Raw genomic sequence first — 16,809 nt, forward strand, 5'->3', positions numbered from 1 at the left:
AACTACAGCACACGCCAGACCAAAGGCGAACGCTTTGTAGCGAGAGATTTCTTTAGCTATAGCGACTCGCATGGCGCACTCTATTAAGACGGTGGGGCTGCGACTCTCCCCTCTATCTACATTTGTTTTTAGTGTCCTTATAAGAAGCGAGTGTGAAGACGGTTCAAACATAGTGGGGAGGCTTACCGCATTTACTCGTACGCATCGCCAACAGAGAGAGCGAATGGTAAACCATGTATACGTTACCACTCGGTTGTTGAAGCCAATGATCACCTTACTTCACAAAAAAGCAGTTTCACTCGAAATTGTTGTAAAAGCAGACACCATCCAAATAAAGTCACGTGGTTTTTTATACATTTCTCAAGGATGGCTCAATGCTCAAGCCATCTTCATCATAATTTCTTCTCAGGTGATTCTATTGTTCAGTCAACAAGTTTGGAAACGCTTGAGAGGGATTAAACACCAACTGTAGACGCAACATACAGCCACCTAGAGCATTGTTTTTTTGTTGTTCCAATAACCTGAAACGCTCGAATATTGATCTTATCAGCCAGCAACTTCCTCAACTTTTTGTGAAACTGAATACGGCTGCTTATTTGCGTATGATCATCAATTTTTTCTCCTCGATCTCTGCTGCCATTTTTTTTTCCTAAAGAAGTTCAATACCATACAGCATAGGCTCGCTCAAGCATGCTTTTTTGTCTTTTGGATGAAATCAAAATCTTTTTTTTTTCTCAACCTCCTTTCGAGTAACATTCAAGGTACGTCGTCCTTCAGCTTACATATGGAGCAGAGTGAGTTTAACCTATACACTACCTTGAACATTTCGAAAACACTGGTTTGTTTCTGTAAATCAACAATGGTTTGTTAATTAGTATACCTGATAAAGCTTTCAAAGCATGAGAGAAGAAGAAAAGGTCACTGTCGTTACCATTATCTCTTACAATGTCACAATATCTGAATGATGAATATCGCCAGGCTGCTGTTGTAAGACAGCTCCATGAATTGGACATCATGAGAATCTCAGTTCTGTAAAAGACACTGACTTTAGCCTTTCTTAAGGTTATGAGCTCGACGTCAATGTTTCTTTTATTATTTTTGATGGGGCACATTTAGTCTGCAAAACTTGCATGTAAGAACAGTAGTCAGAAAAAAATACTTTAATCAAAAGCACTTTTCTGCCCAAACATTGTGTTGCCCAGAGCAGATGCTGAGATGGGCAACGCGATTTGTAAAAACATCATTTGGTTAATTACTTACCACATATTTGACCTGTCCAACCTCCCGTCGACAAACAGTACACTAATATCACATGTTGAGCTTGTTGGTTCAGCGTGTGTGTGTGTGTGTGTGTGTGTGTGTGTGTGTGTGTGTGTGTGTGTGTGTGTGTGTGTGTGTGTGTGTGTGTGTGTGTGTGTGTGTGTGTGTGTGTGTGTGTGTGTGTGTGTGTGTGTGTGTGTGTGTGTGTGTGTGTGTGTGTGTGTGTGTGTGTGTGTGTGAGAGAGAGAGAAAGAGAAGGTGATACCAGACCCTATAACCTCGTACTCAATTCTTATAGTTCTTCCCCTCTCATTCACAGTGCAAAAGACTTGCAAGTGCAGCTCTTAAAATCACTGTGCTGCAGTTTTCTGACAGTGCGTATGTCTTCTCAGTCTGTATATACAGAGATATTAAGAAATCAACTGAACCCGATGTTTGAGTGTATTCCTTGTGTATGGCTTTAAGCTCATATAATGCTCATATGCTCTTTAGGCTAAAGGTAAATATACTAGTTTCACCGTATGCATTACTTCAAATACTTTGCATTGAAATGAAGTATTTGATGTATGCTTCGTATTGGAGCGAGGCCCCATAAGACTCTTTTTACCTTGCGATACACAATGAGAAAGATGCTTTGTTCTTTCTTTTTCTGCAATAAATGAAAGTTATAGCTATGGACATCTATAAATGCACACTATGCCATTTCATCCTCTGTATATTCCTATACAAAACAACCATACGTGTTGAAGATAGCCTGAAGTAAAGAAGCCCGCAGCTTCGGTATTATAGACAAAAATAAACATATAACATCAAAGTCAAAATGCAACACCCATCGCTATGAACTATACCAGGATATGGAATCTCGAAATCAAGCGGTGCAATGTTACTCCAATTTATTATTTTTTTTAATACTGCGGTTTCTGCATCGCACTTGATATACACCCAATTAACCACGTAGAGCTTCGAGTCATTTCACTTTTACAGCACCCCTTGCCTCTTCATAAGTACATATTCCAAGGATAAATTATAAGTAAACGCTACGAGGCGAACAATATGTCACGGTGTAGGTGGGACCATAGGACGCTAGCGCAGAAAATGTAGCATATTGCGTTACGTGATCACGGTAATTATGGAGTAAGTTCCACGCCATTACCGCAAAGGTGGTAAAATTATCGTATAAAGTTAACGCGAAACCCACTCAGACTTGTTGGCCACGCTTGCGGGTCTGAAAAAAAAAATGCAGTAGGGAATAAATTATCCCGTGTTAAGTCACGTGCTTCGTGTTCAGGTCTGTTCTATTATGTTCTGTTTTGTTTGACTTGGCCCGCTATGGAAAGGTTGACGTTCATATTACCTCCGCCACTTCATTTCTATAATTTCTGGAGCGAAAAAAAAACATTTTTACGAGAAATAAAAGTGAGCAACCAATGATCGCCCTTATAGCAAACTGAAACAAATTAAAGTAATACGGTAACATACACTTTGCTTGCATATGTTCACATTGCAATAAAGCGCTCGCGTTCAGGCATTTATAGTTCTGCCCCCATTATGATGTATACATTTAAACTCACACTGATCATTAGGAAGATGCGCATTCGCTTTGACATGCGTTGATTTTCAAGGCATCTCGCATCTGCGTGGACGCTGATAAGGCCTGTCTTTGCCAATCTATGCTATCAGTCAAGGCAGTGAGAAAGAGCATTAGAGCATTTCTTGTGCACTGTCTTGCTTGCTTGCTTGTTCATGACCAGGCAAGAACGCCTCTCGTTTGATGGTTCACGAGCGACAGTTCGGCTAATGCGCTCAAACAAGTGAAATAACCAGGATCGTTCATTGTTAAGATTGACGAATCAAGAGCATATTTACAAATGTTTCACTTAGTTGGAAGCGTATTTGTCATATAGATACAGGTGGTTTATAAAAATTCAATGACAGTCACGCACCCGTCGTTTTCAAACGTGAACTCAATGTTGAGGCGGAAATACCTTGCCGAAAATAAAATGACACTGTGGTGACTAAGTATCATGAACTCATAAACTCTTTACTTATTTATTTGAGTGAAGTTCTTCATATTAAGAAGCTGTAGTGCGTGATAATTTGTCATACCCTTTTTTTTCTAAGTACAAATGTTGCACATAGATCGGGATATTTGTCATAGAAATACAGTGGTGAAATCAAAAACTGATCGCGACCGGTGCACCCAAAGCGTAGCAGAACACCGAAACGACGCGGTACAGAAAAGTGATGAAATTTGAATAAAGGCGCGCTGAAGCAAGGCCTGGTCAGAAAAATTGACAAGTGCTCTGAAATACTCGAGTATACACCGATTAATGTCTTTATCTGTTTCTTCGTCAACTATAAAGTGGCACTAAAGACTGTCTCACCTGTCCTAAAGAAGAAGCACTGCAGTGACTGCCCACGAGTTTTATGCTTGCCAGAGCAAGAAAAAAATTGATATTACAACTTTCTCGTGCACAGTTGGAAGGAAACGGTGAAGCATCAACAACACAGAGAAAAAACGAGCCAAAGTGATGCACAAGCACAACTGAGAGTACGTGCAGCTTTTCACGGAAACATACGGTCGTGGTGCACCTGTATTCAAATCTTGTCGCTTTCACGTAACAGCTAGCTCACGTCTGGCGTAACAGAACGGTCACGCTTCATGCGCACCGTTCACGATCAGTTTCTATTTCACCCTTGAATTTCGGTAGCGAATATCTCGAACTACGTGCAAAGCCTTTTGATCCCTCAGAAATAGGTACGCCATAAAATTGTACGCGCTACAACTTCGTAATACAAGCACCTGTGTAATATAGGTGAATAATAAAGTTAATGAACAAGTTTTTGTTAAGTTGTCACAAGAGTGTAATTTTAACTAGCAAATTATTTCCTCTTCGACGTGGAGCTCGTGTGCCAAAAGTACATCTCCTACTGTCACAAGATTATTATTTTTTAAACCTGCATTATCTTCAAGAAAAGCCACCCTGCATATAATTCAATCTTGTTTAAATGATGCTCACCTATATCAATGTGCACTGGTGTTTTTTTTTAACTGCCGGAAGTTGCTTTGGTTATTATGTGGGGTTTAACGTCCCAAAACCACCATATGATTGTGAGAGACAGCGTAGTGGAGGCTCCGGAAATTTCAACCACCTGGGGTTCTTTAACGTGCACCCAAATCTGAGCACACAGGCCTACAACATTTGCGCCTCCATCGGAAATGCAGCCGCCGCAGCCGGGATTTGATTCCGCGACCTGTGGGTCAGCAGCCGAGTACCTTGGCCACTAGACCACCGCGGCGGGGCTACTGCAGGATGTTGCGAAATCGGGATATAAAAAAAAAAACTTCGAGCAAACAAGTCCCGCAATGCGTGCCATGTTTAATGCCGGCTGTCTAGTACTCACGGGGCATGTAGCTTTCACCGTGAAAAGTTTAGTGCTGTCTCGTTTAAGGTATTTCAAGCTTGAACTTTTATTTTGGAAATAATGGCGGAGAGCGCAAAGCACGTTCAACAGCTCTCACTTCTTCGTTCTTTTTTTCTCGCCTCGATGACGTAAGTTTAATTCGGTTTATTTGGTGTGTACGCACTCAAGAAGTGGCACACAACGTGTTACGTGGTTGTGAAGCACATTTTTGTTGCAAAATCATCGCTCCTGTGGTATATTTTAACTGAAGAATAACTTATAGGTTGCTATTTAAAGGTAGAAAATTAAAACAAATTTTATTTTGATCGGCAGTTTTATAATTAAGGCATTAAAGGATTAATTTCACCCCCGTCTTCTTACGCCATTCGTTGCCGAGATTAGAATTATGGAATTGCCCTCTCGTCTACATTTTCGGCAGCGCGAAGCCACTGCCTCTACACCTGTGCGTGTTAAAACGAAACAAACACGGTAATTCCAAAGGTTGTCCTCCTACACACCATGACTGACGAAATTACCATAACCAGAAGACAACTGTCTGTGCTGCGTGTGTACGTGCCAGGCATATAGCTACGCAAGCCTTCACTTTGTTGCTTAAGTTCTTCCTTTTACTTTTTTTTTACTTTTTGCAATTGAGACGCTGTCAGGGAGGCCTTTTTAATGGTTTGGGCGGGAGTAAGATGCTGTCGCAATTCCAGTGGCGACTAGTGCACCTGCTAAGCGCCCGTCGTGGTGCCGCTGTTCTTTTGTGTGTGCGTGTGCATTTTTTTGTTTTTGCTTTTGCTTCATTCTAAGAAAGGGAAAGCGGACGCAGATTTGCGCGCCGTGACAGTGCGTTCAAGAGGTACGGGGACGCCCAGAGAGCTTCGCAACGCCAGAGACCGGATGCTGCGGCCCGCTTGGAGCTTTGCGCTCTGTTTGGCCTTCGAGACTGAGGACTCACAATTTGACGAAGTTCAATGCCATGAACCATATACAAAAAAATCGGTCCTTCATCATAGGCTATCATCATGATCACCACGTGCAAGTTGCATCGGTCACTCGCTGCAACAAAAATCAGAAGTGATTAGAATCGAACCAAGAGTACCCTAGTGACACCCCTCCCCCCCTTCTCTATAGTAAGCTTTTCATATTAAACATATTACACAACGTAAGTTGAGGTTAACGCAGCCACGCGTAATAACACGTATACACTCGATCGAAGGACAGAGCTAATTCTCTGTAGAGCCATTAGAACCCGTTTGAAACCTTTGTGACATTCTTCCTTGTCGACTTCCTACACTTGCAACCTCTCGTCGTGCCTTCTTTCATGCGTGATGCACACACATAAAAAAAATATAAAGCCTAAAGGCCAGCGTGGTAACGACAATCATTCGTTTAACGCTGAACAGCTCGGCAGACCGGCGGGCATGGCACATGATTAGTGGTCGTTGTCTGACACGAAGGCCTATGGATCGAATCGCGGTCGCCGCAGCCGACTTTCGATGGATGCGAAATCTTTGAGGACCGTGTACTTAGATTTAGGTGTATTTTGAATAACCACAGGTGCTCAACTTATTCTGAGCCTTCCATTACGGCGTCCCTCATAATCAGATCGAAGTATTGGCACGTTAAACACCATTATTAATTATTTCGGATTTCTTCAAAGGCCCGTCTCTAAAGTAATTTGTTCACATAACCAGTCTGTTTGTATTACTTGATTTGAAGCAATGTATCCCGCCCTCCTTTGTTTTATTGCCTGCATTTTTACCATGATATGGTGTACTTACAACCAGCTAAAATTTCTTCTGGGAAGTGCAGTATTAAAAAATAAATTATAAAAACAAATATAGAACTGGTAACGTAATTATAAATGTGCTCTCGTGGTGTGAAGACTACATTGCCATTTAACCTCATTGCCGTTTTAGAATACGTTGATGCAACTGTCTTTCCACTGACGTTAGACATCGGTAGAATTTAGATCAAGCCATAAAGCGATAACTTTACAGTAAATAATGAATTAATGCATTATAATAAGTAGCAGATTAACAGGCATTGCAGTTAAAGCAGCAGATAGTCAAAATTAACAATACCACATGTTTACACTTATTTCGCGTAGAAGTCTGCTGATAATCAGTATCACTTTGGGATTCTGCGATTGTTTTTGCGCATACTGAACAGTCAAGGTAAACTTTTCTGGTTTAAATATTTTCGGTTCAGCAGCATTCACTAATCTCCTCCCGGAGCCCTCCACTACGGCGTCTCTCATAATCACATAGTGGTTTTGGGACGCTAAACCCCACATATCAATCATGGTCTCCTCCCGGGTAATACATTTGTATTTATATAGTACAGCATGAATAATACAAAAGAAAGTTCACTTTACAACATTTTTAACACGCACAATTCTTTCCCAATGGCAAACAATACCCTGGTTGAAAAAAAATAATCATTTTTACCTCTATTTCTTTCCATGAGGACGTGAATTTACTTGCGGTATTTTTTCCCCTGAGTTTCAGAACACTCATTTCTGTTATCCCCATATACCATTTTACACACCGCATGTTCGTTTTGATCTTTCGGTGCTGGTTAGTGCAATACTGTTTTATTTCCTAGTTTTTAGTTGTGCTGTGTACCTTCGTAGACTGTCACTTAAACGTCCTAACAAAAACCGTCCATTTCTACTCTACAGTTTCTTACGTAACGCTCTTACGCTGACATAAGGCTTTTCGGGTATAGTGGACGTGAGCCAATGAGTTTTGTACTGCATGCAATTAGTAACCGCGTGCCCATATCTCTCAAAAAGGTCGCATCTCGTCTCTCAGTCTCTGTGTCAGAAGTAATGTAGAGCATATTCATAGATTGAAATGTGTTATCATTTTTATCTTATTTTAATGACTACTGTTAGTAATTGCTTCTGATAAACCGCTTGATTTAGCTTCAAGTCCGGCTGCTTAAAGTGGAGTAAGAATGATGGAGTAAGAATTACGCTGACATGACACGATCGTTCAAATGCTATAGAGGTAAGTATAAGCATTACGTTGTCCTAAATTTTCACGTTTCATTCCGGTAATACTGTGCGCACACCAAGCTACCAATCAACGTAGAGAAAAAAATTATGTAACCTAGTATGCGAAGCCTTTTTGTCACTGGGCTGACTAGTACCTCCGGTAATATAAAACGCCATAAAGTAAAAAAATGTATTTGGAGCTTTATTTGTCTTTACTATATTTTTTATACCTTTGCGTCAAGAATGGTAGCCCACATCTGCAAAAATGAAGTGGTACGACGTATTACTCAACAATTTTTGTGGTTAAAACCTAGCGTGCATGGGAGTATTGCTCAGTGATATATTATCATGGCTAAAACCGTTAGATAGTTCAGGTCGCTTGTCAACGCAAGCGGATGTTCAAGCAGCTGCACATACGGACACGCAGACACTTGAAAGACAATGCCAATACCGTGACGAGGCAGGTGTGCGAAAACGCATTCTAAAGCTTTGCGACATCGCTGTTTGTCGACTGTTTGCCGCCTCTCTTCGTGCCTTCCTCGTCGCCTACAGTTGACAAAGAGATCCTTCTTAAAGACCGCAAGGTCATCGTGATGATGAGAACCATTATTTTAACATCAGAGAGAAAAAAGGGGGATGTTAAGTCATCCGCTTCTACCTTATGGTACACAAAAAAACAGAACACAACACAACGCTACCTTTCGAAAGATGGTTCTCACAAAGAGTGTGTCTTTATTCTGTTGTCACCGTCTTTGGCTTGCGCTACCTTCGAGGAGCACGCAATGCCAACAAGCCCGCATTGCCTACCCAGCTTTGTCTTCGTTGGCTACCCTAGAAGTAATTTATTAATACGATGAGATAAGGAAGCCAGAATAAGATTAAGAAAAAGATAAACGCAGGTTGCGCCAACGATTCAAAAATGAAACAACTGTGCAGATATTACTCGGACTGCCCCGCTTAAGCGACTCGGGTTCGAAAAAAAAACACATTTCACGTGCCTACTGGTGCGTGATTTTGCGTCACGTGACCAGAAGTACGTGAATTGGACAAGAACGTGTCGCAAGACTTGTGTTACGTGATTTGGCGTCCTTACTCTCGTATACGCTATTTTACGCCACGGGACTAGTGTTACATAATTTTCGCGGCAACATGACATATGACTAGAGTCCCGTGATTTTACATGACGTTTCCCCTTCCATAATTTCCTTTTTTTTATCTCTCTCTTCATTTATCGCTTCTTTACTCATCAACATCCTTCCGTATTTCAATTTTTTCGCATTTTTCTCTTTCTTTCATTCTTCTTTTCTCTCTTTATCTCTCTTTCTTCCTTTCTTTCCCTTTTTCTCTCTGCCTGTTTGTTAACTCAACCAAATTAGGTATTGCGTGACGTGAATAGACGACGAAGGTAAATTATACGTCCAAACAAAATAATCATGACATGCGTGTCATGTAAAACTTAACTACATGCTACGCTCACAGCACGCTCATGGCCGTTTCGCTAGCTCCACGTATACCAAATTTGGTATCAGGTGACGTGAATACATGGCGAAGGTAAATGACGCGTTCAAACATGATAATCATCACATGGAAGTCATCTACGGCATAATTTACCTCCGTCTCGTAACCTTGTGCTAATTTTAATGTGACATGTGAACCTTCCTCATTCTTGCTTCGCATACCACCGATTACCACTGTATACGTGAGATCTGCCAATGTTTTTGTATTTGCGGGCTTCGATCACACTTGTGGCTTCATTTGTTGCTGTGTTTTGGTTTTGTTTTGATTCAAAAAACAGATGATTACAAACTTCTTTGTTTTATTGATTATTTTAGAATGTGCAATTTAGAGTCTGGAACGTACTCGCGGCCAAACATTTTCCTGTTAACATTTTTGAGGTCTGGTCATGTTAATTTTGTTACATTAAGCAATATATGGCTAGAGGCTACGTACGGTTAGACTGGATAGTTTAGTTTTGGGACAGAAAATGTACGGTGTAGGTCCGTCCCACAAGCCAACGTGCTTGCTTCGATCAATGTGGTTTTCTCAGTGGGTGCTCCTCTTTATCACGAAATCCACAGCTCCTACGTCCTTTTTGGTAGCGTATTTCTAACTCAAACTGCAATTTATTTTTAGCGTTAGTGATTTTTATGGGTGTGTGTGGGGGGAGAGGGGGGGCATTGTTATTAATAAACTGAACTAGCCTTCACGCAAACAGAGAAGAACTATTGATTTAAAATTTTGAAGCAGCTTCACTGACATAGCATCGTGAAGTCTAGTTAAACACTAAAAATGGTGGCATCATATTGCTATTTCACTATACGTTCTGTGTACCGGAAGGGAGTAGCCAGGCTTGCCGAATTTCTGTGACAAATACCCACTGGGAGCAGCGTTACGCTTCCCAGGGACTAACCTCAAACAGCTGCACTTTGGAATATTCTCAAATCTTTCAGAAACTAGGCATTTTGTTCATCAATAAAGTCAACCACGATTTTCAGGATTACGGTAACACGACCGGTGTGGGGAGCGTCTTGAAAAGAAGAACGATGGAAAGCAAAAGAAGAAACGAGGTTTTCTCTCGTTAAGAAAGACTTCTTAGAAGAACTGCGGGGTAAATTAGGTACTAATACTGTAATGCTGTAATACTAATACTGTAATGAGTAACGAAAGTGGGGGTGCGGGTATTTTTTCTGTGCCATCATTCTAGTCTTTTTCATTAGGATTCCCAGATTATACACCCATATTTGAAGCGGAATTAACGGATGTTATGCTAGCTCTTCGAAAACTTCCTGCGACTGATTCGGCAGCTTTGATAGTGACTGACCAGTTATCCGTGTGTTCATTTTTATCATCGTCATCGACATCAACAGTGCTAGACATATTCAAATGATTGATCCCAGCAAACATTCGTTTTGTGTGATTGATATGAGTGCCAGGTCACCGTGGTATACTTAAAGATGAGATGGCTGACTCACTCGCGCGACCATCTCTTGATGGTTTGATTGTGCCACTCATGCCTCTTACAGCTTATGTAACAGCAGCGAGGTTCAGAAAACTTTCTCTTCTCGAGGAATCATCAAATATTACTATACTGAATCCAGAGTTCTCGCACCTGCACTTCACATGGAAATAAATCGTGTCTCACGCGTAAAGTGGAAGCATTCGTTGAAAAATGACGATGCCGTATACCAACTCTTAATTTATACTTAAACAAGTCTGGTCTGGTGCCCTGCTCTTTGTGCTCTAGCTGTAATGAACCTGAAGATATCTACCATTTTGTTCTAGCATGGTGCCGTTTCAAACATCAAAAAAAAATTGTTTGCAAATTTTATTAAGAAATCTAGGAATTTCACTTAGTGCTCCTAAAATTTTGCCCTTTGGGGCTGCTTCATTGGAATTCAGCGACAGGAACGTCTGCGGGGCCATCTGCGAATTCCCATGTGGAACAAGGATATTACCTTGCTGATCCATTTATCAGCTCTCGATTTTTTATAACCAAGCCTGAATTTAGTATTTCATTATTACACTGCACTGACTCAACCTACCGAAAAATTATGTATTTTGAAAATGCTTCAGTTTTTGAGAAAATCCCTATATTTTTCTTCTTTTATTTTTTTGTTTTTTTTAGTTCTTTCACTGCGCAAAATTATCCCGTTCCGTTAAAAACAAAGTAATCAGCTTTATCTAGCCTGCATAGTTTTACATTGTCCACTTACATTAAGCGCCAGCTTCTCGGCCGATCCCCCTTAATGGGTAAGAGCCACAAAAGAAGATCAAGCAAAATAGCTTTTCTATTCTAATCGCACCGACGGGTCGTTAAACGCACTTTTGTAATGTTCGGTATCATAAGCGACAAAAACGTCCTTGAGGCACCTCGATTCTCAAGAAGTACGTGTCTCGCTGTTGGGCGTAGTCATTTTTCAAGTCAAGAGAATCGTAGTACTAACTTATCATTCTGCGCACGCACACGCCTAGTAGGCCAAGCAGTCTGGCCTGATCGTTCCCTTTCCAGTCGCCTAGCTTCGCAAAGGTTAAGGCAAGACTGTATGCATAGGAGAAATTGGAACAGGCCCCGATTAGAACGATTATTTCCCGCCGTGTAACGCATCAAAATAGGGCTGAGTAATTTACGCAATTAAGATTCCACCATAGCCCATTTCATTTGAATTAGCATAATGCTTCCATCAGACCTGGTGTCATCTTTAGCAGCCAGATTCATATCGACATGGCGTGGACATCTTGAGAAACCGTCAATACTAGTTGGTGTTTTCAATACTTGTTCTGATCAGTAAGCACTGTACGCAGCAATCCACTGTTAAAGGAACTGCAGCGTACAGTCACGGCCTTTCAATGACTACGCACCGCACAAGGTGCAGCGCATATTCATCTAGTAGTCCTGTAGCTTCCCCTGTAGCTTCCGGAGTGCGATGTCTCCTGCAGCTTCCTGAACGCGGTGCGTAGCCATCCCACGGACGTGGTACTGTGCTTACTGTAAAGGGAATGGAGTGCATGACGATTGTTCGGGGCCATCTCCGGCTGGTTGGTGCAACGAGTTTTTCGCAGGCTCAGTAAGAATCATGTGTGCTGCTCTCGGACGCCTGAATGGTTCTCGTCTCGACCAGTTCGCGACGATTCGAAGCGCGGCAGCTGGCCGCCGTTGGTGGCGCCCAGCGGGAGTCGCACACTCCAATGTTCCTTTTAAAAGTGAACCGCTTGGTAGATGCAGATGTACATGTGTAGATGTAAATAAACGGTGAACCACTGTGCACACGCTCCGGAGTATATTTGCAACGTGGCAGCAGTGAATTTGTGCTTCCAGAAAAAAACTTTGTCGCACAGTGTTGGCCACAAGAAATTGTGAAAAACCGATGCAACTCAGAACTAGAGTTAAGTCGAATAAACTTAGCTTTCCCAATGCTTGCGCCCGGGGACAGGCTGCCAGAGATCCAACGTTCGAAGAACAACTTCTCAGGTTCTCTACAACGGCCCTGGCCTGCTGGACTGCCCGCTCTTGGGCCCGTATTCACAAACTAAACTTATCCTTATATTATACAGAGTAGCCAGCCGGACTGAGAAGTGGCTGACCTCCTTTTCCTTCCGTATTCCTCTCCTCTTCCTATATTTAATTTATGACCTGAGTAATCTATCAGCCCTTAACGCGGTTTACAGACCCATCTTTACTTAAGTAAACCTAAATTTGCACTTAAGTGCCGGAAGGTAAGGTGCAGCTGCGCACTACCTTGAGTCCTACTTTAGCTGTTTCTTCGTCGAACACTATGGCCGACAACTACTGCAGTGTCGCCAAATTCACCAATTTCGATGTCCGTATGGAAGAGATTACAAAGGATGAAGCATATCGTTACGCGCTGCCATTACACCCAGTTCTTCCCTTCTCAGGGATTGGCAGAGTGCCAGACTGGCGTATAACGACGCAGGATTCCTGTCATGGCACTGCTGCTTCAAGCTTGTGGTGCTACGTTTACTAGACTATAGCTACGCCTGTCGGCTGCCGCTGGGGACAAAACGCAAAGAAGTTGGTTAACATATGCTGCCATGACATTCCATTACATGCCGGAAATACATTTGAGATGTGAGGTCCTTCCACTAGCTTCATTTAACAGCGTCCGCAGCTGCTGAGCAAAGGCTAGCTTTGACGGCAAATCGCGTCTATATATATATATATATATATATATATATATATATATATATATATATATTGTAACGAGGAGAAATAAGACAAAGAGACAACGCCTTTGCTGCAGGCCGGCTGTTCTTTATCTGCCTCCCCTTCCTCGTCCTCCTTCTCTTCCAGGTATGCGCCGAGCACGATCGCCGCTTTGTCATCATTACACTCGGCCACGCTGCAGCTGGTCTACTCCTGTAAGAAAAACACAAACCAATGTCACGTTTGCCGCCGTATGCAGTTCTTCATCCGCGACACATGCACCGTAAAGTTATTCCGTTTTCTCTTGTCTCTGCGCGTATCAGAAGCTGTGGATCGTACTCGCCAAGTGTTATCTCCCAAGCGCTCAGAAATAATGTAAGGGCCGTCGTACTTTGGGTGCAGTTTGTTTGAAGACGATGGCGCACCTCGCTGTAGCCACACCTCATCACCTACACTGTATTTCGGCGCGGGACGGTGGCGTCGGTCGTAGTATCGCTTTTGTGCCTGTTGAGCATGCACAATCCTCCTACGCGCCTCCACACGGATATCGCGACAAAGTGTCTGGCGTGCAGCGGAACGCCCTACTTTAACGGGAGTGTCCAAACCGAACGTAGCATTCAGTTGCGGGAGCTGACCATAGACAATCTCGTAGGGGCAAATTCCTGTGGAGCTGTGTGCCGCCGTGTTCACTGCGTACGCAGCTGCTTGGAGATGATCATCCCAGTCGGCCTCACCTCGTTTGTGATTCTTACAGTACGGTGCGAGTCTAGCCTGGATAGTCTGGTTCGACCTTTCGGTCAGTCCGTTCGCCTGTGGATGGTATGCCGACGCGAAGTGATGGTCCACTCCAGCTTGTTGTAGGTAAGTGCGGAGCTCGCGACTGCGAAAGGTGGTCGACCGGTCTGAGATCAACTTGTTAGGAAGACCGTGTCGCCATTCGAAGCGATCTTTCAGGAATCGGATGACATGGCTAGCAGCAAGCGAAGGCACGGCCGCGACCTCTACGAACTTGGACAAGTAGTCCACAGCGAGTATAATGTAACGATTGCCCGCTGTCGTCATTGGAAGAGGCCCGATGTGATCTATGCCCAACGTGTGGAAAATTGTCTCTGGAGGCTTGATCGGCGTAAGAAGTCCATGTCGAGCTCCAGGACGTCGTTTGTGTTGCTGACAAATCTCGCAACTGGCAACGTATGAACGCACGCTTTTATCCATTTTCGGCCACCAAAAACGTTCTTGTGCCTTGCGTAAGGTGGCTCTGTAGCCAACATGGCCTCCCTCGGGAGTGTCATGGATGGCGCGTAGTACGCTCGATCTTAAGGTGTCAGGAATGACCAGGAGATGACACTCGGTGCTTTTATCGGCCCAGTGACGCCGATACAGCGTTCCATTACGTAAGACAAACTTGGCATTGCGTCCCGCATCGCCAATGGAGTCTATAACGGATGCGAGTCTTCCATCGGCTTGCTGAGCCTTGGTCACGTCCTGTTGCGAAAACAGGATCCAGGTTTCTCGATTTCGTGTGGAGAATTCCTCGATCGGATTTCGCGATAAAGCGTCCGCAAGCTGATTTTGTGCTCCAGCACGGTGACGGATGTCGTACGTATAGTCTTGGAGCCGAACAATCCATCGGGCAAACTTGTGCTTGAGGTGCTGCTTCTGGAACATCCACGCAATCGCGGAGTTGTCTGTTACTACCGTGAAGTGTCGGCCAAACAAGTAGTGGCGGAACTTTTCATCCACACTCCATACTACAGCCAAACACTCCAGTTCATTCGAATGATAATGCCGTTCTGCGTCCGATAGTTTACGACTGGCGTAGCAGATGACGTGCCCACGCCCACTCGAGTCACGTTGAAGTAAAACCGCCCCCAGGCCAATCTGACTCGCATCAGTATGGACTTCTGTCATCCAATCTTCATTAAAGTGGCAGAGCACCGGGCTATGTGTAAGCTGGTGTTTGAGGGTTTGGAAGGCGTTATCCTGCAAAGGACCCCACTGAAATTGGGCGTTTTTCTTCAGTAAGTCCGTGAGTGGAGCAGCAGTTGACGCAAAGCTCGGTACAAACTTGCGCAAGTATGACGCCATTCCTAGGAATACCTGGAGCTGTTTTATAGATGTTGGTGCAGGGTATTTGGCAACGGCGTCTATGCGTTCAGGCAAGGGTCGTACGCCATTATGAGATATCTGATAACCAAGATAAGATATTGTCGTCAACCCAAACTGGCACTTCTCGCGGTTAAGTCGAAAGCCGGTGTTGTGTAGCCTCTGCAGAACCGTGTCGAGATTTTGTAGATGTTGTTTTTCTGTTTCCCCGATGACTAGAACGTCATCGAGGTACACGACGCAGGCACGGTCTATCAGTGTGCCTAACACTGTGTTCATGGCACGCTGAAAGGTGCTTGGAGCAGTTCGCAGACCGAACGGCATCCGATTAAACTCGTACAAGCCAGATGGTGTTCGGAAGGCCGTCTTAAACTTATCTTCTTCAGCCACGTTGATCTGCCAATACCCTGCTTTTAAATCTAGCGACGAAAAGAACCTCGCTTTTCGTACGGCGTCAATAGCGTCGTCAATGCGTGGCAGCGGGTACGAGTCTGGTATGGTGTGCTTGTTCAGCTCTCGGTAGTCAACACAGAATCGGAGATTGCCGTCCTTTTTACGGACTAGGACAACAGGTGCTGCCCACGGGCTAGAAGATGGCCTGATTATGCTTGCGGCAAGCATTTCTTGCACCTGCTGGTCAATTAATATCCGCTCTCGTTCGGCATATCTACGTAACGGTATGGACACCGGCGGATGATTGTCGGTAGTAATATGGTGCACTAGCACGCTAGTTCCGGGAAGCTGAGTAGTAGTATCAGCGAAGAGCGATGCGTGCCTCTCGAGTATTGCGGGAAGTGTAAGTGGCGTCGTCAGCTCACCTTGGGATTGCGCCGGAGGCACACTTGGAGCCACAGGATGGAGGTTGACGGTACTTCCTTCCACCGTGAGGCGCACTTCCCCGGAGAGCAGGTAGTCGGCCCCTAAAACCATGTCTGTGGGCAGGTCGTCGAAGACGGGCACCGAGGACAAAAACTTGCTGCCGGCCTCGGTGTTGAGTTGCAGGTTTAGGGCACCGACCGGTAGTACGTCGCCACCGAGACCCCGCAGTGGTGGCTCAGTCCAAGGCTGGAGAGGTTCGGAGGCGTGGCGGCGAAGCAACGCCGTACGTTGAGCTCCGGTATCAACGAGAGCTGTCAGTTCTCCGATGCCGTCGACGCGGACCTTGAGGGTTGGAAGTGGGCGTGATTGATATTGCATCGCTTGAGGTTGGCTTTGTGGGCAGCTTTTATACCCATGCCCGATGCGGCCACACGTATAGCATCCGCGTCTCGGTGAAGCTGACTCCTTTGGGCCAACTGCAGCCGCCCGGCGATGAGACGTGTCCTGCAACTCCATTGCCTGGCGTACGAAAGTGGAGATGTGGACTGGG

Source organism: Rhipicephalus microplus, chromosome 4 (genome assembly GCF_043290135.1).
Source record: "Rhipicephalus microplus isolate Deutch F79 chromosome 4, USDA_Rmic, whole genome shotgun sequence".
Taxonomy (NCBI): Eukaryota; Metazoa; Arthropoda; class Arachnida; order Ixodida; family Ixodidae; genus Rhipicephalus; species Rhipicephalus microplus.